General features: G+C 41.4%; 1 protein-coding gene across 3 annotated transcripts in view; it reads right to left on the bottom strand.

Moving 5' to 3' along the window:
• Positions 1–8,789, bottom strand: part of LOC147628216 (biotin carboxylase 1, chloroplastic-like) — a 53,992-nt gene extending 45,203 nt beyond the window's left edge. For 2 of the 3 annotated variants that reach the window (XR_015268068.1, XR_015268067.1), the window contains exon 1: positions 8,393–8,789. The gene's annotated coding sequence lies outside the window, so the exon portion shown is untranslated. The remainder of the gene's footprint in view (positions 1–8,392) is intronic. The other variant, XR_015268069.1, reaches the window with a different exon arrangement.
• Positions 8,790–26,204: the final 17,415 nt, after the last annotated feature.

Genomic DNA, 26,204 nt, shown 5'->3' with positions numbered 1-26,204 from the left:
CAGTGGTCTGGCTACCACCACATTTGTCCTCAGTTGCTTCAATCATGTTGAAGTTACCCCCAATACACCACTCATCACCTCGAGGCAAAGCAACATCAATCTGTGTCCAAAACTCTGCACGAGCACTCTCATGATTCGGGGCATACTGGTTCAGGAGACCAAGCCTGATCTCTCCCCACTAAAAAATCATCCACTGTGCTCTGCCGAGAATAATAATGCCTCTGTCAATGATGGTAGCCCGCCAAGTATCCGCAATAGACATACATACTCCCCCCTAAATACCAGAGGGTCCAAACGATGCTGACCAAAACACCCCAGAGTGTCTATGCATAAGCTGACCACAACGCCGAATGCGGCTCTCTGACAAATGATGCTCCTGCAACATAAGAACATCCACTGGACCACCAGTCAAGCAGCGCATCATCTCCTGGCGCAGACGCCCACGGTAACGCATAAAATTGGAGCCTCCAAGCCCCTGTACATTCCATGAGATGATCCTCATGGGGACTGCGAGAACCAGGAGGCGGCCACAGCCGCTAGCCGAGCAATCTTGGAGATAGGTTTGGACGGAGAGAAATCCGAGTCCAAACGTCCCCCTAAATCCTGAAAAGCGGCCTCTCAAGGCCTGTCTCAGGCAACTCCAGGTCTCAGTGGCCAACTCTCTGCCAAGATCATGTGGAACCTCATCCTCATGTACATATACATAGCCTAGAGTCATCCTGGAGTCCACAATCAAATACATGACAATATGTCGCTCAGTGGCCTCTGGTGAGCCTGGCACCACCATAAACTTAACCAAATCCCAGAAGTAAGCACGCAATTCCGTGCACTCCAACTCTCCAAGATGATGTGAAAACTCAATGATCTATGCACGCATGAATCGCATAGATGTGGACAGTGAGGAGTTCTTCATCATGCCACTTGATGGATGTGATGTTTTGTTGAGTATGCCATGGTGCCATAGAGTACATGCGGTGGTGGATACATACAACAGGAAGATTACTTTGACTCATAGAGGGAAAGAGCATATTTTGGATGTAAAGCTTAAAGGGGAATCTGTTCCTATTGTATCAGCTTCAGCAATTTCATCGGTAATGAAAAAGCATCTTTCCGCGTACTTGATTTTTGTAAAGGATGCAAAAGATGATGAGTCTAAATCTAATTTGTCTATGTTAGATAAAGACAGGACTGATTTCTTATGTGAGTTCCAAGATTGTTTTTTCGAGTCATTGCCAGGAGAACTTCCTCCGGAAAGGCCAGAAGATCATGCTATTGATCTAATTCCGGGGAGTACTCCGCCAAATAGACCGCCGTACCATGTTAGTGCAGCCCAACCAGAAGAAATTATGAGTCAGGTTCAGGAGTTGTTGAATAAAGGGTTGATGCAGCATAGCTCATCGCCCTTTTGCTCACCTGTGCTCTTAGTGCAAAAGAAAGATGGTTCTTGGCGCATGTGTATAGATTACAGGGCGCTAAACGAGAATACCATCAAGAATCGATTTCCTATTCCAAGGATCGATGACATATTGGACCGCTTACAAGGCTCCACAGTCTTTAGTCAGATAGACTTGAAAAGCGGGTATCATCAGATACGCATTAGACCCAAGGATGTGCATAAGACAGCATTTCGAACCACTTTTGGGTTATATGAGTTCTTAGTTATGTCCTTTGGTTTGACAAATGCACCTGCCACATTTAACACGATGATGGACAGGATTTTCCGGCCTCATAGAGCGTTTGTGGGCACATTCTTTGATGATATGATTGTGCATTCACACACTGAGGAGGAGCATAGGAAGCATTTGGCCATTGTATTTGAAGAACTCCGGAAGCATAGGCTGGTCATTAATGGCAAGAAGAATGAGTTCTTCTTGGAAGAGATACACTTCTTGGGGCATATTGTGTCTAAGCATGGAGTCCGTATGGATCCTTCGAAAGTGGAAGCAATTCTTAATTGGCCAGATTTGAGGACCGTGCATGATGTACGCAGCTTTTTGGGATTGTGTTCCTATTACAGAGGGTACATACGGTATTTTGCTGAGATTGCTTCACCCCTTTATGCCTTAACAAAGAAGGCAACTCCGTTTAGATGGGCTGATCAAGAAATTACATCCTTTAAAAAGCTTAAAGAAAAGCTTACTTTGGATCCCGTATTGGTATTACCGGATCTCCAAAAGGCTTTTGTTGTCCAGTGTGATGCATGTGGAAACAGCACTGGGGCAGTTCTCATGCAAGGAGGACATGTGATAGCCTATGAGAGTCGTATATTACAGAATGCCAAGAAGCATTTGCAGGTTTATGAGAAAGAGATGTTGGCTGTAATTCATGCTCTTTCACTATTTGCTTGGGGCTGATTTCACTGTGCAGACAGATCATCAGACCTTGTGTTATTTCCTCACGCAAACTAAACTTTCTGAGAAGCATATGCGATGGGCCAATTTTTTGTCTATGTTCCACTTCCAGATTGTGCATGTGGAAGGCAAAAAGAATGTTGTGGCAGATGCTTTGTCACGCAAGCCACAGGTCTCAGCAGTTTCACTTGCTTATCATCATGAGCTTGATGAGATGAAAGAGCAGTATGCCCATGATGAGGATTTTGGAAGGCTCTATGATCAGATGTCTGAGGGTCAGCGGCATGATCATTACACTCTCAGGGATGGTTTTGTGTTGATGCATGGTAGATTGTGTGTTACCAGGCAATTACGACTCAGGGTTATGATTGAAAGCCATGCTCCACCGTATGCAGGTCATAGAGGTATTGACGCCACGATAAAAGCAGTTGAGACTTTCTTTTATTGGCCGACCTTGAGAAGAGATGTTGATGCTTTTGTTAGGCAATGCATCGTATGTCAGAAGGTGAAGTTTGACCGTCAAAAGACACCAGGGTTACTTCAGCCTTTACCTATTCCAGATAGACCATGGGAGAGCATTGCCATGGATTTCATATTTGATCTTCCACGGACACAAACGGGGAATGACGGCATTTGGACTATCATATGCAGGTTCAGTAAGCAGGCTCATTTCATTCCCGTGCGTAAGACGGTCAAAGTTGATCATATGGTGAAGTTGTTCATGGCGAACATCTTCAAGTATCATGGCTTGCCTTCGTCTATCATCAGTGACCGTGATCCACGGATGACGAGTTTATTCTGGAGAGGGTTGTTTGACAACATGGGTACAACTCTCAAGTTTTCATCTTCATTTCATCCACAAACACATGGTCAATCGGAAGAGGCTAATTCTACAGTGTTAGATCTTCTTAAGTGTTATGTGTTAGAGCACAAGCAACAATGGGAAAAGTATCTTCCTTTGGTGGAGTTTGCTTATAACAACACCGTCCATACCTCGACGGGCAAGGTGCCTTTTGAGATTGTGGAAGGAGGGAAGAAGGTACCACCTATTTTGCACACAAAGGATAAGATCTTTGAGGCTGATCAGTATGTGGAGAACATGGATGAAACTTATCGGAGAGTTAAGTTGGCACTCCAGAAAACTCAACAAAAGCAAAAGAAAGCAGCAGATCGTCACAGACGTGCATTAGAGTTCGCATTGGGTGATTGGGTTCTTTTGCGATTTGAAAAAGCTAGGCTCAAGAAAATGAAGGGTAAAGAGCGCTTATTCCCTAAGTTGAGCATGCGCTATTATGGACCTTTTCAGGTATTGGAAAAAATTGGTGAGGTGGCCTATCGCTTGAAGCTACCAGATCACTGGAGGATTCACAATGCATTTCAAGTGAGTCTACTTAGACCTTTCCATGGAGATGTGCCTGAGGATGTATCAGATGAGACTCAGCCGAAAGTTGAGGAACTTGATGAAGTTCTTATTCCAGAGCAGATACTGGCACATACGGAAAGAAAGGTACGAGGTAAAGTTTCCCGTCGCTATCTTGTGAAGTTCAAGAACTATTCACCGATGGATGCGAAGTGGATGGAGGAAGGTGACTTAACAGATTCACCTCAGGTTTTGCACCTTTATCTCGATGCCTTTGAGTTGGAGCCGACTCTTGTTATGGCTCATTCAGGTTCAGCAGAGCATGGGTCTAGAGCATTGCCTGATGCTCAAGAGGGGGGTAGCATCTCCACTCCCTTGATACAGACAGGCTCAGATGACATCTAGAGGTCGCTTGGTGAAGCTTTTGTCTCACCCGAAGGTACTGATAGCTGACAGTACATCTGTTTATGGGACTTCTATGATATATGTGTACTAGTCACATTGGATGTTGTGGTTGTGTATGGTTCATAGTGGTATACAACTTGGACTACTACTACACCAATTGGTTTGCAGTGAATGTTGCTCCATATGCATGGCTTAGAGAGATTGGGACGCTGATCTTGCCATATTGTACCTTTCACTTTGGATATTTTGCTGTATCGCCAGATTGCAATCGAGGACGCTTGCCATTTTTCAAGAGGGGGGTATGTCATGACCCCGTGAAAGTGGAACAGCATGAGTGTCAGCATGGTGGTTGGTGAGCAAGATGCATACTTGGGAGTCCGGACAAAAGAAATCTATGTGAACAGCCCCAAGTATGAATGGGGACCAAGGTTTTTAACTTTCTAAGGTTAGGCCCTTAGAAAGTTTAAAAGAAGGTTAGGCCCTTAGAAAGTTTAAAAGACTTTAAAAGGGGCCATTAGGATAATATTGGAGGGGGGCTACTCTACTTTTAGAGTACACGCCTCCTTCTCCACTCTCTCTCTTGCTTTTTGGAGAAAGGGGACTAGTCGACTGGCTGTGGGGAGAACACGCATAGGCTGGCTGCGTGGAGAAGAAGCGTGGGGATCGCCTGAAGAGAACGGTGCAATCCCGTACAGACTGGTGCAGGCTGCTGTACGATAGCTGGTACACGCGGCAGCTGCACGCTATCTGGCGCAGGCGGCTGCAGGGCGACCAGGTACTGACCTGTACGGACAGGTCTGGTACAGGCGGCGACTGCAGGGCGACCAGGTACTGACCTGTACGGACAAGTGCAGGCGCATCGTACAGGTGGCTGCAGGTTGAATACTGTGCAGACAGCGCATCGTACAGGCAGCAGTGCATCTTACAGGCGGCTGCAGGCGCAGACCTGTACGGACAGGTACAAGCGGGTACTGCAGTCCTGCCCAACAGGTACAGGCGGGAATGTTCAATCCTGTACAGCTGCAGGCGACGCATCATCAGGTACAGGCAGCGCATAAAGAGGATTGCTGCAAGTACTGTTCTGAGGCGGCTGCAAGGGGGGAAAGTACAGACAGGTACACACACGTGCTGCAAGTACAGACCCGTACGGACAAGTGCACACGTGTGATGCAAAGTTGCTGATATAGGCGGCTGCTAGTACAAACTGGTACGGTCAATCCCTCCGGAGCAGAACTGCGCATAACAGTTGGTAAACTCTCAACATATCTTTCTTTCTTTCTTTCCACTAGCTTATGTCTGCTACAAAGTTGTTTCTTCTGGCCCTTTGTGAGAGGAGGGGTATAGCAGTTTGAAAGGTGGAAACAGAGATTGGACAGTGGACTTGTATTTAGGCTGAGTTTGAAGCCATGAACATGGAACAGCCAGATGCGTGCTCAAGGCTGCCCTGTTGTATTGTCTTGGTTGATTGGAGGAAGCCTCGGTGTGTTGCTTTTGTGGGACACAGATCTGTATGTGAATCCTCTATGCTAAGAGGTCTTGAGGGCTGCCAGATTGGACATGCAAGTTTATTTTCCCTGACTGGCTTTGTTGTACTCAGTTAAACTTTCCATTGAATTTGAATAAAGAAATACTGAAAGGGGCGCCAAGCTTTGGGGCCAATAGGTGTCGTTTTCCTTTTTGTTCTGGAGCATTCTAGCTCCTATTCATTTGTTATTTGACTGGACTACTTTTGGAAAGGTGACTGCTAGTCTACCGCACTTTGGTTTCTACCAGAGGCCGGTTTCAGTCAACAGACTGAAAGAAACTAGACAACCAGCTATCAGCTATGTACATAACTGAACAACCCTGCCAACTTTGTGGCAACATATGAAGATCTTCACAGAGGTAGCACCCCATCAATGCAACAAAACATAATTCAGCATCAAAACCAGTATCCCCAGGTAGCCTGAAAAGCCCTAGAGCACTACAAGCAGCCAATATTGATGAATGGGCAGCCCATTTCTCCTCTCCCTCAAATAGGACTCTTTTGGTACCTCTGCCAAAGCTCCCCACCACTACTACACCAGCTTCTCCCTTTGGATTGTCCCAAATGATCATCTTCCCCACCTTAGACTTGCATCTCAAGCATCTGCTTGAGTTGAGATCCCTCTTCATAAGCTTTGAACCAAAGTGGATAGAAATGTTCCCCACTGTGCGTTTCGAACGTGTTACAAGAACCGAAAGTACACATCAAGATAAGGTACATTAAGTATGTTCATGTTTTTTTTTAATATATAATCTGAAACATTGAGAAACATTTGGAGAAACTAGGAGAAATTGGGAGACTTGGGGGAAATTGAGGAGACTTAGGGAAAATTGGGGAAATTGGAAGATAATTGAAAAAATTGCTGGAAATTAGGGGAATTTGGTAAAGAGGAAAAAAATTAGAAAATTGGAATAATTTGGGAAAATGGAGGAACTTGGGAAAATAATTGAGGGAACTGGGAAACATTGGAGAAATTAGAAAAACTCGAATAAATTGGGAAAATTGGGTGACATTGGAGAAATTAGGAAAATTGGGTGACATCGAAGAAATTGAAAGAAATGAAAAAATTCTGAAAGAATCAGAATTAATTCAGTAAATTTGGAAGGTAAAATTGAGAGCACAGCACAACGTTCACCTTGTTAGAAAGTTCTTTTTTAATTTTCAACCCAAACAGAAACAGAGAAGAAAAAAACACAAAACAAAAAACAAACAACAAACTTTTATGTACTCAAACGGAACATACAGTCTCATACAGTCAGATCATACGTTTTGTGCGGAATGTAACCTTGTTTTCAACCTAGAGGTAGGGCTCTGGTAAGGACCAAAGGAAGGAATTCATTCTTAAGGGGAGTTTTCGTTCCCAATTGCTCCTGCATGCACCATATATCAATACCCCATTTGAGATTTCAGTTTTTATTAAGACTATATCCCGACGACTTTATGTACAAGCTTGAGGTTTTATGTATTAGACAAGGGTGCCCTCTAGCACCACTACTCTTTGCAGTCATACGTTCATCATCCTAACCAAGAGATCCCAAGTTCAAGTCCTGTTCCCATGCACTTCAGTGCAATCATATGAAATATGTGTGGTCAGCTGGCTTGGCTATGACATCAAAAGACTCCTCTCTCTCTCTCTCTCTCTCTCTCTCTCTCTCTCTCTCTCTCTACCTTTCTTTTCAGTTTTCCATGGCTTAGTATATATCACTGTTGGTGTCATGGATCTTTGGGGTCTTTTGTAGATGTTATATTACTCTCTCTCTCCGCGCGTGTGGTAAGACTTGTGCCTAATGTGCAAGTGAATAAAAAAGAATAGAGAACAGCGGAATAGCGAGAGAGACACATGCACAACACACAACCACCTAAACTATTGTATATTTATGTACAAGAAAATGAGATTACAAATGTAGATCTCTGATCTCAAACCAAACACTGCTGACGATTACACTCAGATCAACCCTTGCTACAAATATATTTCCAGCACCTCTAATCAGCCCTCAGATGATTGCTCTTGATTGTGTGCTCCATAAAATGTGAGATGAGATGACTGAATATCCAATGCATATAGATATAGGGGTCCTCATGCCCACTCTGCCAGGTCTCATCACTTGCATAAATGCTATCATTTTCATGTGTGTGGCTGCCCAACACCTGGGTGCTGCTGTCCACGCTTACCCAACTGCTCCAGATGCTAACCAACTTGTGGCTGCCACTTGTACCCAGAATACACGGAGGTGTCTCACCGTGGGCGCACGTGCGTCCGTGCATGCATGCATGCATGCCTGCAGTATGAACAGGCTTTTCGGAAATAAAATCATACGTACTTGTGCATAAGCTTTGTTAAATACATGCAGGAACTAAACCATCATGCAAGCTACCCAGCTTCGCTTAGGGTGTATCGTAAAGCTTAAAGCCAGCCTAGACCAATAGTAATGTACCGGTTAGCAAAAACCCTTGTCCTATGAATTTTGAGCAAAACAATAATTTTCCAAAGCACCCTTAAAAATGCAACCTAAGCCCAGTCTCACTTGTGCTAGATTTCGCAGACAGAAACATATGGGTTCAGGAAAACGCAATGACCTAAACCTCTCAGCTCAATGAGTTTTTGAAACTCTAAAACACTGTTTTATGAAAACCCTAAACCACTGTTTAGGAGATCCTAAAGCTGTAAATTTTGGGCGATGCAACGTGAGAAGCTTTTTCACTTTATGAAACAAAAATGTGTGTATATATCAAAGAATGTGAGTGGGATACCTGGATGCTTGAGAGAAAAGGAGAGAGAGAGAGCTGGAATCTCTCGCTTCTTTCTGTGTTCTCTCTCTATCCCTCTGCGTGTTGAGATTGGAGATGTGTATATCTAAAGCTTTGCCTTCCCTTCTTCTGATATACTTCGTGCGATCCGTTGGCTTCACCTAAGTTTCTGCTCCCGTTCGCGTTTGTCTTCAAGCGCCCGAGAGGGATTTTTGCAGCACCAAGGTGATAACAAGGCTTTACTAAGGCAATCGAGATATGATGCATGCAAGACCTTCCCAAGCGTTACCTCCCACAGTCCACTCTCTCTCTCTCTTCCTCCCCCGCAACTGCCACTCTTTAAACGAGTTGTTCAACTCTCACGTGCCCCTTCTCAACTTCTCTCTCATAGCCCCTACTCTTAGATGCATCCGTATCTTGTTATTAAAGGTGCCATTTCACAAGTAGTTGATAATGTGAGAAAGACATTCGCCCATTCACGAATCACAAGTTTATCCTTAGGCTTGCTTGTAGCATGCCCTACAAGCTTGTTTTTAGATGGATGTCTTGGAGATGAAATTCGAAACTCTTTCTCCTCGTCAAATGTTACACAAACTCTAAAAATTAGTGTTAGATAAGATGGTTGGTGGGCAGGCTTGATGCAATGCCACCTCAAAGCAAGCGGAGACGTTCAATGTTATGGAGCCCTCCACAACATTGAAGATGTACCCAAAGCAAGCAGGGATTCTCTTCAAGCCCTCCTCACTATTGGACACACACGTAAATGCAAGCACATGGATGTTAGATCCTCTTCAATCCCTCCATGGCATGAGAGGGATGCCTTGATACAAACATGGATGTTGGATCTTGTCAAATCATGATTATAATCATCACTCAAAGATTGGGTGACAAGTCTGTGTAAAACTCTCCCATTAGATTTGAAGGAACATTTGCATCATTAAGCATCAGCTTATCCCAAATCAAATAATGCCAAGAAGAGAATATGGCTCGTACTAGTAAAAGAGTTACTGGTGGGGTTGAGAAAGAGAACCCCCATTTAGACCAACCACAAGGTTGGGTGGCATAATCATGTCGTTGGATTATGTGAGTAATATCACAAAAGGTCATTTGAGTATGTTTTTTGAACCCACTTTAATCTGTCCCACTTGATCCTTGCTAGCATAGACTATCAAATGGTGAACTTTATGGTTCCAAAGGCACAATTAGAAATAAATCTGCCACCCGATATGGCCACCTAATCTAAAAGATTTTTTGAAATACCCTCCCACTACTAGAGTTAAGTTCATTTTTTACATTGCATTAAGCCATAATTGTCATCTTACACATTATTAATAGCATGTTTGGAATATTAAGAAAGAATATAAATTATCCTAAATATGGCCACCAAACTAAAATATTTTTCAATCCCTTAGCATGTGTGAAATATCAAAAGAAAATATAAATCATCCTAAATATGGCCACCTAACCTTAAATCCATCTTAAATTCCTCTTCCAACAACTAGAAGCTACACCATTATAGTTGTACTTGTTCTCTTCCACACCCTTCATATAAAAAGAAAAGAATCACAAAATTCCATGCCCTTTATTGGCCTAAAGGTCTTTCATCATCAAATTTCCAATAACTTCACATAGATGTGAAACGATAAAATGGACAAAAGAGAAGTGTCAGTAGCTAAAGAATTTGACATCTCTTGATTTTCCTCATCAAGAGCACTTAATATCTTGGACACCTAAGTAATCTTTTTCTCATGAGTAGGTAAACTTCCCACCAACTCTCATAACTACCAAGCCTTCTACTATCTCTCATGAAGAGTTTGACCCCATTGAAAGATCTCTCCAATTTCAAAATAAACGTGGGTTTTTCTTCCATGAAAGCGTTCCATCTTTCTTGAAAGGTTTCCACTTTTCAAGTCTTTTGTAGATGAAGGGATTAGTTGAGAATTGTGATGAAGCCATGATGTCTCATGCTTTAGCCTCCACATCATGCAATGGCCCACCATTTCCCCTTAATTACTAATAAACATTAACTTAAAACAAACCTTACTTTTTATCCATACTAGTTCTCTTGACTTCTCTTCTTAGAGCAGTTTACTTATCATAAAATATAGGAAAAATAATTATGTTGAGAGCTTTGTGATGTTGGGCAGATACGTGAGAGAGAGAGAGAGAGGGGGGGGGGGGAGGGGGAGGGGGAGGGGGCGAGGTTGTGTGGGTGTGAGAGAGAGTTGTGAAAGTTTTATTTGTAATAGAACCTACATTTTTATAGGTCTCTCTCTATTTTGTGTGTGTGTGTGTGTGAGAGAGAGAGAGAGAGGGGGGGGGGGAGGAGGGTGGGTGCGAGAGATAGAGAGTTATGAGTAGCTCTTATGTTTTTTTGGTAGTAGGAATTAGAGAGAGAGGGGGGGGGGAGAGGGAGAGGAAGTTATGAGTAGCTCCGATGTTTTTTATGTAGTAGGAATTAGAGAGTTACAAGTAGCTCCTATGTTTTTTCTACAATAGAAACCTACATTTTTACAAGTCTCTCTCTATTTTTGCTATTCTCTTTACAACCTTGCTATTTTTGTTGTGGCTTGCAACAAAAGTAGCTTTAATATCTACACCAAACCTCTAAAATGGATTATTCCTTGTTTTAATTTGATTGTGAACTCAATTTAAATGGTGCCGCCTACTTACTTTCCAAGGATCATCCACAACTTAATTTGAATTCTTGATGTTACTTTATTTCTTTGTTATGTATAGCTAGATATGCTTCTTTTTAGCATTCATCTTGAAAAATGTTGTAATGAGTTTTTCTTTGATATAACTCATTGATAATAATAAGCTAGATGATTCTTTGAAATGAAAACTAAAATAATGAAGGCAAGAGAATATGATCAAAGTAATAAGTCATTAGTAGTTATATTCTTAACAATATGATCAAAGTAATAAGTCATTAGTAGTTATATTCTTAACAACAGCAACATAGGAACCATTCTTATACATAATAAGAATAAATAGACTAAATAAGGTTGTGCAACGTCCTCTCTCACATATATTGGCCTCTCCTAGAAATAGGCTACATGCAACATCTACTTTTAAACAACAACCCCACAAACATTACTGCAAGGTTTTTTCTTTAAATGTATGTCATTAATTTAATTTGAAGCTATAATACCATCCTATTTTTTAGTGAGGAAAGTACAACATCATTATAGACTCAAGGTCTTGTGTTTGAGTAGATTTTACAAGGTTGTAGATGATGATATCTTGTTTGGCTACATAATATTCGGAACAATTGGTGAAAGGGTGCTTAAATTATAGTAAATGAAGAAAAAGTATGTGTGTTTTTATTATGCTTTTTAGACCATATGATATGTTGCTAAATATTTTTAAAAGTGAATACTATTTTGTTACGTGCATATCTAGTTATACTTTGATTGTCATCCCAGATGACTAGGAAACCTTGAAAGCACTTTGAAGGGTACATGTTATAACCATATGAAATAGGTGATTGACAATTTCAATATTAAGTAGCAAAATGGATGATAAATAGAAGTAAGATAATTCTATAAGTTTAGAATCAATCAAATTGTAGTAGCCAAACCATGTGGCTAAGTTTGATGAAGTAAAGACACTACAAAGAGGCTAACCCTTGACTGTTTATTTTTAGGGGGAGGTATGTTTTTTGTTCTCCTAGCCCCGGCGTAGATATTTCTATCAATATTATCATGAGTATGACTTTCGATATTATCGTCAATATCAGAAAAAATGTAAATGCTATTTTTACATCAAATTTTTGAGCTAACTTCATTAACATTTGATTACATAATCTTCATGACGGTTCAACTTCCACCAGGTCCATTGCTCCAAATAGAGGTTATCTATGTATCCCCTACATCTTCCAGCATAAGGTAATGGTTAGCATCCTTGGAAGGATCCGAGGAAACTATCAGTTGGTTTGTCAGAAGTTAGCAAGGCTTCATTATCATCATCATGATATTCATCATCTTGATTTTCATTGTCATCGTTATGATTGTGACTGTGATCTCTAATTTGTATATCTTGGGTTTCATGATCTAATAATTCATTAGCCGGCTAGATCTGATCTCCTTCTTTCCATGGAGTTTCTATAGAAAGAGTTTCCTCCTCCAAGTCTTTATCTTCAAAATTTTGTTTCCTATAGGGAGTAACTTGAATTACGTACCACCATTTCAAATTTTAAGGGTTGGCTTTAAAATTACCTATTACAAGTAAAATAATACATTTTTATACGTTATTTTCTCACTTAGTGCACGAAAAAGTGATAATACATTTTTATACGTTATTTTCTCACTAAGTGCACGAAAAAGTGATAGTAGGTAAGCTTTAGAGAAAATAATACTACTTGCTCACATTATTGTTGTAAAATCCTACTCAAAACTACATGGGTTTTATTTTTTAAATTTTATTTTTAGAAATAAAGGAGGTAGCGCCGACGACCTCCCCTCCATTTTTTCTGCTCCCCTCGTCTGCCTCCATCGATTTCTCTCTCTCCCCCTCATTGGACTAGTATTATGGTGGGTCCTAATATTATTTTATTTGTTTTCTTTCCGCCGTTGGATGATTCGCGTAGACTTGTGGCCTTCTTCCCACCGGCTCCTCTCACAGCCAACAACCTAGTTGGCTACGGTGCTGAATGATTCGCGTAAACTCGTTGCGTTCTTCCCACCGGCTCCTCAATCGTCAGCTAACCTTGTTGGTATTATCATCTTGTTCCGTTGCCAAGCTGACATCTTCTGCCACGCGCTCATCCCCTCCCTTCATTCAAGCAATCCCCACCCCCCTTACAGCTCCTTACCACTCCTGATCACGTACTCGAGATCCTATCTTAGCCCTCGCAGCCTCTCCTGTCCCTTATGGTGACCCCCTCTCTAGGCTTAATCGTGCATACTCCCTCTCCCTCACTCACCTTCCCACGGCACACCTCTCTCTCTCTCTCTAGGATCCAACCAGTCACCCCCTCAACACTCTTTCACTCATCTCCTTGCCATCCAACCTCCTTGCTACCTTTTGATCCCCCCTCACACCCCCTCATGTGTTGTCTGCCGCTCTCCCTATCTCCTGAGCTCGCCCCCTATCGACTCCCTTGTTCCCTCTACTCACCAACCTCACTACCCTCACCTTCGCCCCCTCGGAGTACTCACCAGTTAGTAACCAACCCCCTCACTCTCCTTACTTCACTCATGTGTAGTCTTTCAGCACCCTCGCTAGTACTCACCCCCTCTCTCTCCTCCCTCGCCATCACTCTTACACGTGAGCTTCCGGTGTACGGTGGATGAGGGACCAAGGAAGCGGCCTATGGTGAGTAAAGCGCTAGGTGACCTGCGGAAAGATCCTAGAGGGTGCTGACCATACGGTGCTCGGGTTCTGGGTCGCCGAAGATACCCACATGTGCGTCGGGGACGATATTGGAACAAAGAGTAAGAGTTGTTTTCTGAATTCGGGCATGGATCTGGTTAATTGACCTTGCTGGTCCTCACGGATGAGTCCATGGCTCTTTTATATGGATCTTCCAGAGAACCCCCCACCACTCACATACCGCTTTCTCCCTCCTAGATTCTCTATCTTAGTCTCCTTTACATTCTCTCTCAATCTCTAGTCCCTCTCTCACTCTCCAGGTCTTCCTTCATCTCTCTTACTCTCCCGCTTCCATATCAATCAATATCTCTTTGAATTTCTTTCATTTTTCTCTACTAAGATAAAGAAAATAATTACATCTTAATTATTAGTTGTATATCATGCATATAGCCTAATGGTGAGAGAATGAACAGAGAAATTAGAGGTTCTAACTTCAAGAAGTTCGCAATATACTCTACCTAAGAGAGGGTTTCCATTCGACTCCCAAGCAGTGTGAGTTACTTCTTGGCAACAAGAAAAGGTTCAACCATGACAAAGAATAATGGCTCCTAGAGGGACATGTAGAACGCGGAGGATGTGGGGATTCTAGGGTAGTTAATCATGATGAGGATGCCACTGAACCTCAAATAGCGGTAGCTATAAATTTTTCCCAAGGAAGTGGAGGACCAGCCCGCCTTCCTGTAACCGCGAATATTGGACCTCCACCTCCTCGCGTAAGTGGACCAACCCTAGAGGTTTTGATCAAGAAAAGATAATTATCTGATGCATTTAACTAAGGAATTCTTGTTTAAATAGAAAATGTTATCTCTCTCATGTGAGTATGTTTGTTGCATGATTGCTACGTGAAATGTGGATGCAAGATTTTGACAAGACTAGTAACATATTCTAAAATTGTTGTAAAATTAAATCAAGGGACATGTTCTCCTGGGAATAACCATTCTGAAGTGATCGGATTGGAGTAACTGGGTATTCCCCCACCAAGGGCAACCAACTCTTGAGTATTATGGAGTTTGGGGCAACTGCTTATGATGGTTAACCCACCACAAAGCAGGGCGAGGGTTCCTTTCAGGATTGTAAACTCGAGCTTGATAGGTTTCATGTTAGTGTAGGTGAGTGAGGGGACATTTCACCTTACTAATATGTGATAACTTATTACCACGACAGTTACAAAGCTGTTATGGGCTTCCACACCTCCAAGAGGGAACTCTACACATTCACCTAATGGATGAGCAATAGATCTCGAGTCCCTTGAGGCCTCCAAGCTCGCTTGTCAAGCTCCACCTCCACACTGTCACCGTGGTGCTAGGGGGTGGGTGGCTAGGCTTATGGGCTTTAAAAAAGTTTTGTATTTCATGAATTTCTTCATTATTAATATCAGGGTAGTTTATGTGAGTGGCATCAAAATTATATCTTACATTGGTGAGCATAGCTTCTAAATGCTTGTGTGGATATTGCACAGTAAGCTGTGATATGGCCTCTTGATGCTCTAAAACATTCTTTTGCGCCTCTTCCTGGTTTGCACTGATTGTTTCATTGAGGGCCTTGATCTTTTTGCGGTCTTTTTTGATTTTTTAATGAGATCCTATGTTTCCATTAATACTGCCTACCCCTCTTCTAACTTGCCAGTAGCTTCTTTAGGTTGGTCGGGTATGAGTGCTAACTGCATGTGCTCTTTTGGTTCATGCTCTTTCAGAGGCCTCTTTGCTACATGGTTAAGTACTTGTGTGAGGAGGTATGGATTGATGATCTTCGATTGATGGGCCTTCAAGTAATTTTCCATCTCTTTATGCATATAGAAAGCCTAGTCCTCCTCCTTTTCCTCATAAGATTTTGCGATCCTGTTTAAACCCACTCTGTTGTACCTATCTATAGGCTTTATTTGCATCAGGAGGGACATCTCTCTGCATGCCTTCTCTATAGCTTCATCTCTGATATTGTCGTATTTTGCTTCATTTGAATTGTAAGAATCTTTCTTGAGCATATCATTTATAGGCATCGTATCAATGTTGTGCTTGTCGGCTTTCACTACAGCTAGGAGTTATAAGGCATCTCTGATTAAGTCCTTTGTGATGAGGAGTTGTTCTGTGGTGCCATCGGCCTTTGTAATCTTTCCTCTCTTTGTTTGCTTGTCATATGTCTTCAGGTATTCGGCGCAGAGGTCTATGTCGCCTACGCGGGGCAGTACCTCCGCCATTCTGCCGAGGCCTACTTTGTCAAGTTTTGCCTTGACTTCCGCATCTTCTAGCAAGTGGAGACATTCTGGGCTATGGCACTGGAGAGTCACCTTCCCGTGGGGTGTGATGATTTCTTTCCTGACGAGGGTGTCCTGGAATGATTGGGCATAAGGGCCCAAGAAATTTGTCTTGAGCTTGCGTGATCCTTGTTGGTCGGTGGTTGGCTGGGGACCTCATAGCACTACTTGCTTGCGTGGTGGATGGTTGCTCGTGGGCTTCGGATTCGGAGATTGACATCTGTATCAGCATATACAATCAGTCGAATGACTGGTGGGTAGTTACTTTTTCTTTTTCTTTTTCTTTTTTGGGTTAGTAATTTAGTGTTAGTATGTAAATCTGGATGAGAGAATGTGAGTGAATTAATATTTTAGTGATTAGTTACTAGTAGTGAAAAAGATGTGAAACCTATCCCCATGAAAAACTACACGTGAAATATTGGGGACGTGAATCACCACATGACGTGAATTACTATGGTGTGAATGTACAGACGTGAAACTCTATGGCATGAAACATAGTCATGTGAAACAGCATGGCGTGAATCAACATGGCATGAATTACTATGACGTGAATGTGTAGACGTGAAACTCTGTGGCGTGAAACACAGTCACGTGAAATAGCATGGCATGAATCACCATGACGTGAATGTGTAGACGTGAATGTGTAGACGTGAAACTCTGTGGCATGAAACACAGTCACGTGAAATAGCATGGTGTGAATCTCCATGATGTGAATGTGTAGACATGAATTTGTAGTCATGAACTTATAACGGTGTGTGCACATGTTTAGGATGGAATTTTACATATATTGAAAAACAACATGTATTGATTGCATATAAGTGATTTATCTTCAACACAAGATGGCAGGCATTCGTTCATTCAATCGACTGATTTCAACGCAAGTAGACATGTTTGGACACACACAATCAATTGATAACATCATAGAAAAAAGAGAAAAAAGGAAAGCAAAGAAAAAGAAAAAAGGGTTAGCTCCCACCTCGAAGGGCTTAGGTATGCAGTTGAAACGCAGGCACGAAGATGCTTGATGATCGGAATTGGCTCACGAACACGGCTCTCACACGATGCAAAGTGACCAAAAAAAGAAGAAAATTTGATTTTATAATGTAGCCGTCGGACAGGGTGGACTGCGTTTAATGAAGAAGCCACGTGTCATTTCATAATTGGCTGTCGGAGTTTCTACTGTGAAACTCTTCAAACTTCTTCACGATGTGAAACACTAATCAATGGTTCACGATATGAACGACTGTATTGTGGTTCACGGCATGAACCATTTTTCTTCAGTTTCACGTGGAGTGTATAAGATCAAATTTTTTTCTTACTGTGCTCAAACACTCACACATGCATATGATGATGCATTACTTACCTTGTCCCTTTGATATCACCATGAAAACCAAGGGTTCACCTGGGTAATTTTGGGCATTTGCTAATGCAGTCTTTTTAGCTCTATGTGTGAGCTCCTTATTGTTCCTTCCACCCAACTAAACAATTTTGTTGTTGTGATGGTTTCCATTTGGAACCTCTTTGCTTCTATCTTGACATTTCTTGTTCAATTTTGTTGTCAGAGTAGGTATTGTTGTTTCCGTGGTCATTCTCAATTCAGTTGGCTGAATTTTCTTTCTCCTCCACACAAAAGCAGGTGTGGTGCTGGTTCGATCGAGGAGTTGATGCTGTAAGCCATCACATCTCTTTGTATATTGATTCAAACCTTTTGTGGTTTTGGCCATGGACTTGGGTTTGGGTACCCATACTGTTGTATTGCCTTGATAGTAGCCTTGTGCTCGCAATAGGTCCTTTCGGACACCCATTGCTGATGACGACAGTCATGAGGCCTCTCCAAGTGCTTGGAGTTCTGCCACACTTGGTAGGTGTTATCAATGGCCGACTTTTGAATTGTGTTTTTCCCTGACTCTTTTCATTACTCATTGTGTCCTCTGGTTTATCCTTAAGTTGATTCTTGAGCACCGATTTTTGTGTACCCTTGTATGTTGGGTATTGTGTAGGCAAATTTAGCATAATGGGTGGAGATTCTATTTTTCGAGGTGTTGCCTCTGTAGTGATTTATTTCCCTTGATTTTTTGAGTTCCATTATGGTATGGACATGACCTTCCCATTGATGCTCAATGATGCTGTTCTTTCTTCCCATTGGATATTGCACTTGTTGGCACAGATCCAGGATCGTCCTAGGATTATCTTTTCCTCCATTGTACCTACAGGCATCACAAACACCTTCCCAACCAAGGAATTATTACTGATGGAAATATTAACATTTAAATACCCCTCGGCCTTTGTGGTTGTTAGGTGCACACTACGAACTGAGCATCTGTGGGTTTAAGGTGTGGTTTTTCTAAGGCTACCCAAGTATCATATGAGATCAGGTTATGGCTGGACCCTGTATCTATTAATGCAATACTTGTTGCAACACCCTTAGCTATTGTGAGTCCCAGCTTGAGTCATGCTGGCTCAATGTTGACACAAGGGCTACGGACACCATGTTGACATGTACCAGGCCTTTATGCATTTTAGCTTTGACTTGACTAGCCTTAGCTTCCTCTTACACTTGCTAGATTTTTTTTTTTTTGCAAGCTATTTCTGTTGTTTTAAGAGGTGTTCCTGCAAGAGCATCTCTTGGGTCAATGGTCTAAAATATTTTTTTAGTTTACTCCCATTGACATAGCCCTCCATTTGGATGCCGTCAATTGTTTCTATTCGGAAAAACCCTGTGGTGTGATTTTCGATACACTCGGAATGGTCCCAGCCCTCGGTATTTAAGTTTCTTTTTCTTGGCATTTCCCACACCATACATGAGGACAAGGTCCCCCGTTTTTAGTTCTTTTTGCTTAAGGTTTTTATCAAACCAATGTTTCCTGTGTAACTTTTCGACCATGAGTCCATGTGATGCTATCAACCAGGTCTTATCCAGTTTTTCCAAGTCAATTAGCCTTTCAACTAATGCATTCTCAGTTAGACGCTCCTATACAACAATCCTCAAGCTTGGGACTAGGTATTCCATGGGCATAACCGCTTCAACACCATAAGCTAGACGAAAAGGAGTATATCCTATCGCTACCTTATATGATGTGCGGTAGGCCCAAAGCGCTGCTATCTGAATAGGAGAACATTCATGTATATTTTTGAAGGTGGGTTCTTCAAATACTTTGTTTCAAGAGGATATTTAAATTGCAACACTACCAGATTTTGAATTAGCAACACTGCACCATAGGGACTTCATTTCTAAGAAAACCTCCATGTATCACCTGCATACGAAGGTAGTAGAAAATAGGTTTATAAACATAGTTCCAACAAATCTTTATTATTTATTATATATGCATACATTGTTTTGAGAGGACATTTAACACCCCCTACTATATGAGTAAACTTAAATGAGACACCTCATGTTATTGTAAAGAATATACATGGACTTCAATAAAAGGGTCCCCTATGTACCCACCATGGGAGAGATATCACACAATGGAAGCTAATAAATGAGACACTTGATGCTGCGTGGGCTTAAACTAAAAATGGTCTCCAATGCACTTATGTGATACATACATTTTTTTAGTGAAACCTAGCATACTAACAATAATGTACTTAGATTTGTCAAAATCTTTATGTAAGTGAAATACTTTTCATTCCTATTTGAACGTGTCGGTAGATATAAAATCCATTCTACCCTTTGAACGATGCCCTCCTTCACAGTGGAAGATTTTGAACCCACCCTTAAAATTAATAGAACTATTATGGGAAATCCCACAAATTCATGTAATAAATGTATCTAGAGCATTTTGTGGAGAGCCTCTCATCGATTTATGGTTGGCACCACCATCACTCACTTGTAAGTCTAATCTCTCATGTCCGCTTGTCCCTAGATTAATGTGTGATAGTCATTATTTTTTATATCGAGTGTATGAATCAATTTGGATAACACTTAAGTGCAATTAAGCTTTGTATAGTACAGAAAACATTTAAATGCAAATATCGATATTATTATTACATTTCAACACGGTATTGGTTTTTTTTTTAAAAATGACAAAAGAAATTTTGGATATTATCAAAACATGACACACATGACCATTATAATATATTTAGTCTTGCTTTCCTGCATCAGAAGGGTAGCAATAGGGGCAAAGAATTTGTCCTGCAAGATTTTCTCCTTTGCTTCATTCTTCCCGACTTTATTTCAAAATCAAATTCCTGCAGGGTTTGCATCCATCTCCTTTGACGCATGTTGAGATCCCTTTGGGTGAAGATCCACTTCAGACTTTGATGATTTGTCATCAAGGTGAACCTTTGTCCCAAAAGATAATGTCTCCACAACTTCAGAGCATACACTACTGAGAGTAACTCCAAGTCATGGACAACATAATTCCTCTCACATGTTCTGAGTTTTCTGGATTCATAAGACACTGCATGACCTTCCTGCATCAGAGGCAAACCCACTGGCTTCAGTAACTACCTCAAAGTGTTTGGTAAAATCTAGCAATTTAAGGACAGGGTTGGTTACTAAGGCTGTCTTTAGATTGTCAAAGGCACTCTGACACATTATAGTCCATTGAAAAAGTGTACTCTTCTTGAGAAGGTTAGTTAAGGGGGATGCTATCTGAGCATACCTAGGTATAAAGATCCTATACCATCCGGTTAACCCTAGGAATCCTTTGACTTCCTTTACTAACTTGGGTTCTGGCCATTCTACGATTGCTTGGATCTTTGCGGGGTCAGGAGATATCCCATCCTTTGACACTATGAATCCCAAGTATTCCACCTGGTCAACAGAGAAAGAACATTTGCTCTTCTTTGCAAAGAGTTGGTGTTTCCTTAGGATTTCTAGGACCTTGCGCACATGATCTTCATGGTCTGCAGCATTCTTTGAGTATACCAAGATATCATCAAAGAAGACAAGAACAAAATCATCCAAGTATTCTCTGAGAATATCTTGCATAAGACGATTGAATGTCACAGGGCATTAGTCAATCAAAACGGCATGACTGTGAACTCATAATGCTCATAGCGAGTATTGAATGCTGTCTTTGGGATGTCTTGCTCCTTGATTCTGATCTGGTAGTACCCGAATTTGAGATCTATCTTTGTGAACATTTGGGTCCCACTTAATCGATCCAGAAGTTCATTAATCCTAGGAATAGGATACTTATTCTTAATTGTTAATTTATTCAGTTCTCTGTAGCAATACAGAGTCTTAATGTTTCACCTTTCTTCTTTTGAAAGAGAACGGGTGCACCCCAAGGTGAGACACTGGGTCTGACGAATCCCTGTTCTAACAGTTGTCTTAATTGTTCCTTAAGTTCTATGGCTTCAAGGAATGGCATTTTGTATGCACGCTGGGCTACTAGGGCTGAGCTCTGGGGGTTAATTCGTCGATCTCATGATCTACTTCATGAGATGGAGGCATCTCAGTCAGCTCTTTAGGAAACACATCTGCATACTCACTTAACCACTCTAGTTCTTTAGCCTTGCACTTTATGTCTACTAGATTCATTTTAATGACATACACAGCTTGCCTCTTTCTGAGCCCTTTTAATAATTTGGAAGCCTTGACTAATTGTAGCACTGGGGATCCGAAAATTCCAATTCCTTGAACTTTACTCCCGTGAAGGTCAAGGAAAGAGATGCTTCCTTTGTGACAATGAATGTCAGCCTGATTCTTTTGGAGCCAATCCATTCCAAGGATTCCATCATATATTCCTAGGGGTAGGACTCTAAACTGGCACTCTGTTATGTTCCCATCTAGGCTAAACTGAATAAGGTCAGTCTCAAGGTGAGTGAAAAGAATCTTCCTAGCCACCACTAGCTAATTCCACTTGCATAGGTTTCCCTGATTTTTGATTTAGGACTAATTTACGCAGACATCCTGGGGAAATAAAAGAATGAGTACTGCCTGAATCAATCAAAAGAATGAGTACTGCCTGAATCAATCAAAAGCTTGAATCGCTTACCCTGGTACTCTGCTGGAGTCTGGAGGACTGAGAATTAATGGTTATTCCCATGATGCTCTATTACTGCATAGATCTATCCTTTCTCTTCCTCTACTTCCTTAGCTATGGTGACTGCTCTGGCTACTGCATTCTGAGGTGGAACTCTCTCTCTTTGGGTATTCCAATTTTGGGAGGGAGTTCAGAGACTGCTTTGCATGGAGGCTGCAAGCTGAGCTGGCACTCTTCTTGGGTTACCCTGATTCTGGTGCGGGGGACCCTGATTGGACTGATATGAAGGAGTCGGTCTCTGAACTCTGGGACCCTGACTTCCTTGGCCCACCGAAGGATATGGGCAATCCTTAAGCTGGTGCCCAAATCCCTGACATCCGAAGCATTTGTTCTCGCTTCGAAGCTCTTCCCTTTGCATTCTAGAGAGAGCCGGAGTTCCTGAGAATGTACTTCGGGGGAAAGGTCTTCCTTCATTTCTGAAGTTTCCCGTCTCCACATTTTGGTTAGGATCTTGGTGTCTCTTTGGAGGCGGAAAGTTGGAAGAACTTCCCGGTGTTTGAAATCTTTTAAAGGATGAGGGAGCTGGCTTTGGGGTGGCGGGACTTTCACGATGAAGGCTTTGGCAAAGTCCTTCGCCGTTCTGATAGCTTCTGCCATGGACACTGGCTTGGCATTCTTGACCAGTGTGTCCAAGGGTTCGTTCATTCCCCGAATGAACCTGGCCCATGAGTTGCTCTTTATCTAGAGGTGGTGAATATTTAAGTAGAAGAGCGAAGACCTGGTGATATTCCTCGATGGTTTTGTTCCCCTGCTTTAGCTCTAGGAATTCTTTCATTATGGTTTCCAAAAACCCAGGGGGACAAAATCTCTTTCTCAAATAGGTTTTAAGGTCGTTCCATGATGACTGAGTATTCCTATCCAGATGGTTGGTGTCACAATGGTTCCTCCATGCCACCCTAGTTGTTTCCACTATTTTCAGCCTCGCAAGAGCCATTTTGCTCCGCTCATTGTAGCCTGTGACGTCAAAATATTCTTCCATAGTTTCCACCCATTTCCCCGCAACCTCGCCTAGGTTCTCCCCTCCTCCTTTGAAGGGTCGTGGGCTAAGTTCTATGAAGAGCCTTGCGAACGTCGGGGTCAAGCTCATCATCTTCAAAGAGAGGGTCTGGCTGACGGCCATGGTTTCCTCGTCTCATGATTCTGCCAAAAATGATATATTATTAAATTTATATTTTAATAACATTTACGAGATCCTAATACTTAAGCCATTTGGAAAACAATTTCTTAAACAAGATAAATGATCTTATTGGAGATCTATGACATATGTCCGGTAACAGATTTTTCTTTATCAGCTCATCCATAAACAATCACTTATACAACAGGGAATTTTCTTTAGAAAACATTTCTTTATTTATATAAAAGTTGCAATATGTACATAGAGCAGCTCGGCTCCAGAAATTGAAATCTCCTCGGGAGATGCATAAGATGGCGATACTGTGGGCCATAGCCAATGCCATGATTCAAACGTTCACTTACTACCAAGGGAGCTATTATCTTCTACTTAGGAATAAAGCAACTAAGGAGTCTGTAAATTTGGCATGAAAGTCTGAAATTTCGAGGCGTTAAATGATATAGAATGACACCATGTACCACTTTCAGCTTTATCAAAATCATGGCCAATGAGAGGTTTTGCCTTAGCGTTGCACGCTGGTCACAAGAGGCGTGGACATACTGCCCTGCAAACCACTTATGCTGTCGTCTCTCCGCTGGGTCAGGAAAATATAAATCCTCGAAATGACACTTGGCTTGTTTGAGTTGCAGCAGTGGAAGAGATGAGATGTTCGAAGGCAAACGCAGTCATGTCTTGTGACTGGGTGAGGTCGGGAATACCAGATAAGTATGGAACTTCCATCTAAAAAAAATAATTTCTTTGATTAAAAATTCTTTATTAATGAGACTTGCGAAATGAAAATACATTATGAAAAAATGTTTTTTCTGAGTTTTTTGTTATCAATTTGTTTATCCTTATTAGATTTCAACAAAGCTCTGATACTAGCTGTGAGGTCCCTGTCCCCTCCGCGGTGCCTTGTCGGCGACGGAAGCCACGTCGGCCTCCCGTGGGGGGGCGGGGATCCACACTCGGGGCCTCGCTCGCGGATGTCCTTGGGACGAGAGGCTAGCCCGGGCGGTCCCTCCGAGATCGAGCCCGGTTGACTCCCCTCGCTCAGAAGGCATGGGCGATTCCGCCATGGGAAAAATCTTCTAACGGGGGAATTACTTTAACGAGTCAAAGTCTTAACTAGTTAAATTGATCTGACCGAACGTGAAGTCACATAGTCAGATCAAGAAGAGACTTGCACTTGGTCCATGGAATCACCGCTTTTTTCCTCATTTACGAGGCACAGCCTCTTATCCCCTCCCAGAGAACAAGGTCTTCTCAAGATTTTAAACTAATTAACGTAACTAATCGTAACTAGTTGTTTCTCAAGAATCCTCCGATCCGGCCCATGGGTTAGCCAACCACCCGACCACTGTATTGGTGGGATTCCTTTATAAAGATTTGGTTGTGTTTTTGCTCGGGTATCAAAGAAAAGAGTTCCCAGGCTCCCTAGCCGGCGATTCATGCAAAAATTAAGGTAGGCATACCACGTACACACCCAATATGAAATTACCATTTATAATAGATTCGACTGGCTTTAAAACAATCCTTCAATAGAAATCATAATATTTTTGATCATCATTTTCTAAAATTTCGAGTCCATTGTATTACAATAATATCCTCTGGACTCTTCGTTGAAGACTAGCTAGCCAACGAGATCCAGTATCAAAATTTCTTTCCTAAAAATCTTTCCTTTTTGTCCATCCGAAATCTTCCTCAACGTACGCATGGGTGTCCTAGCAACCGTGAGCCCGTGCATCGCCTAGTCAGAACCCTCTAAGATCCTCCTTAGGTGTCCTAGCACTTCACTCAGGGACCGCTTCGTCGGTCCTCACCCATCGTACCGGAAGCGCACCATTTTAACCGTACTGAGGCTGGTCACAAGACCTCGGCAGGCTTTGCCGCAAGTGACATCCCTTGACGACTCCCCGTCAGCTGTTCCAATGAACCTTCTCTTAGAAAGACATAAGCCAAATGCTTCCTCAAGCATTTTGGCGTAAAACAGTCCTTTGAATAAAAAAGTAGAGGTTCCAATGCAAGTAAAATTCCAATTTCAGATTGGTTCCAAAAACCCTTTTTTCATAATTCCCAGTTTCATAATAAGTATCCTTGACCTCTTATCAAGGTAATCTACCCATCATTTAGTCTGATTGTCCAACTAGATTCTTGGTGAGTTCGGTCAAGAAAAACTAGTTTAGTTCCAATAGTCTATTCTTTGTGATTAGAAACTGGAATTGGTTTCATGAAGTTTTTACTTGATTCAGATTGAGAGATGGACAAGTAGGTTTACTGTCCGTCCTTCTCGTAGTCTAACCAAATTCATTCAGTTTAGTTCTATAAGGATTCTCTTCAGATAAACATCTAGTTTTGGGTAAATATCCATCTAGTGAATTTAGCAATTAAAGTATCCAAAGATATTCCTTCTATCATATAATTCTCATTTTAATGAGTGCAATCCAATTATCATGGGAATTCCTCTTTTACCATAAATTAAATCTATTTAAAATTCTTCTTAAAAATTACATAAAAATATCCATTAATTCCATTAAGCTAAAAATTCCACTTTTCTCATTTAAATATTTGAATTCCAATATGGTGGGAATTCCTCTTTCATCATTTAAACTTATCTATGCAAAAAGGTAAATTTAACTAAATTTTCTCTTAAAATTTAAATAAAAATCTCCATTAATTTCTTTACACTAGGAATTACACTTTCCTCATTTAAATATTTGAATTCCAATACTTTGGGAATTCCTCTTTCATCATTTAAACTTATCTATACAAAAAGATAAATTTAACTAAATTTTTTCTTAAAATTTAAATAAAAATCTCCATTAATTCCTTTACACTAGGAATTACCTTTGAATTCCAATATGGTGGGAATTCCTCTTTCATCATTTAAACTTATCTATGCAAAAAGATAAATTTAACTAAATTTTCTCTTAAAATTTAAATAAAAATCTCCATTAATTTCTTTACACTAGGAATTACACTTTCCTCATTTAAATATTTGAATTCTAATATAATGGAAATTCCTCTTTCATCATTTAAACTTACCTATACAAAAAGATAAATTTAACTAGAATCCTATTT

The sequence above is a fragment of the Cibotium barometz genome, chromosome 19 (genome assembly GCF_041138505.1).
Source record: "Cibotium barometz isolate CiBa-2024 chromosome 19, ASM4113850v1, whole genome shotgun sequence".
In the NCBI taxonomy this organism is placed as follows: Eukaryota; Viridiplantae; Streptophyta; class Polypodiopsida; order Cyatheales; family Cibotiaceae; genus Cibotium; species Cibotium barometz.
The sequence above is the reverse complement of the archived record's forward strand: the minus strand, read 5'-3'. Positions and strand labels throughout refer to the sequence as shown.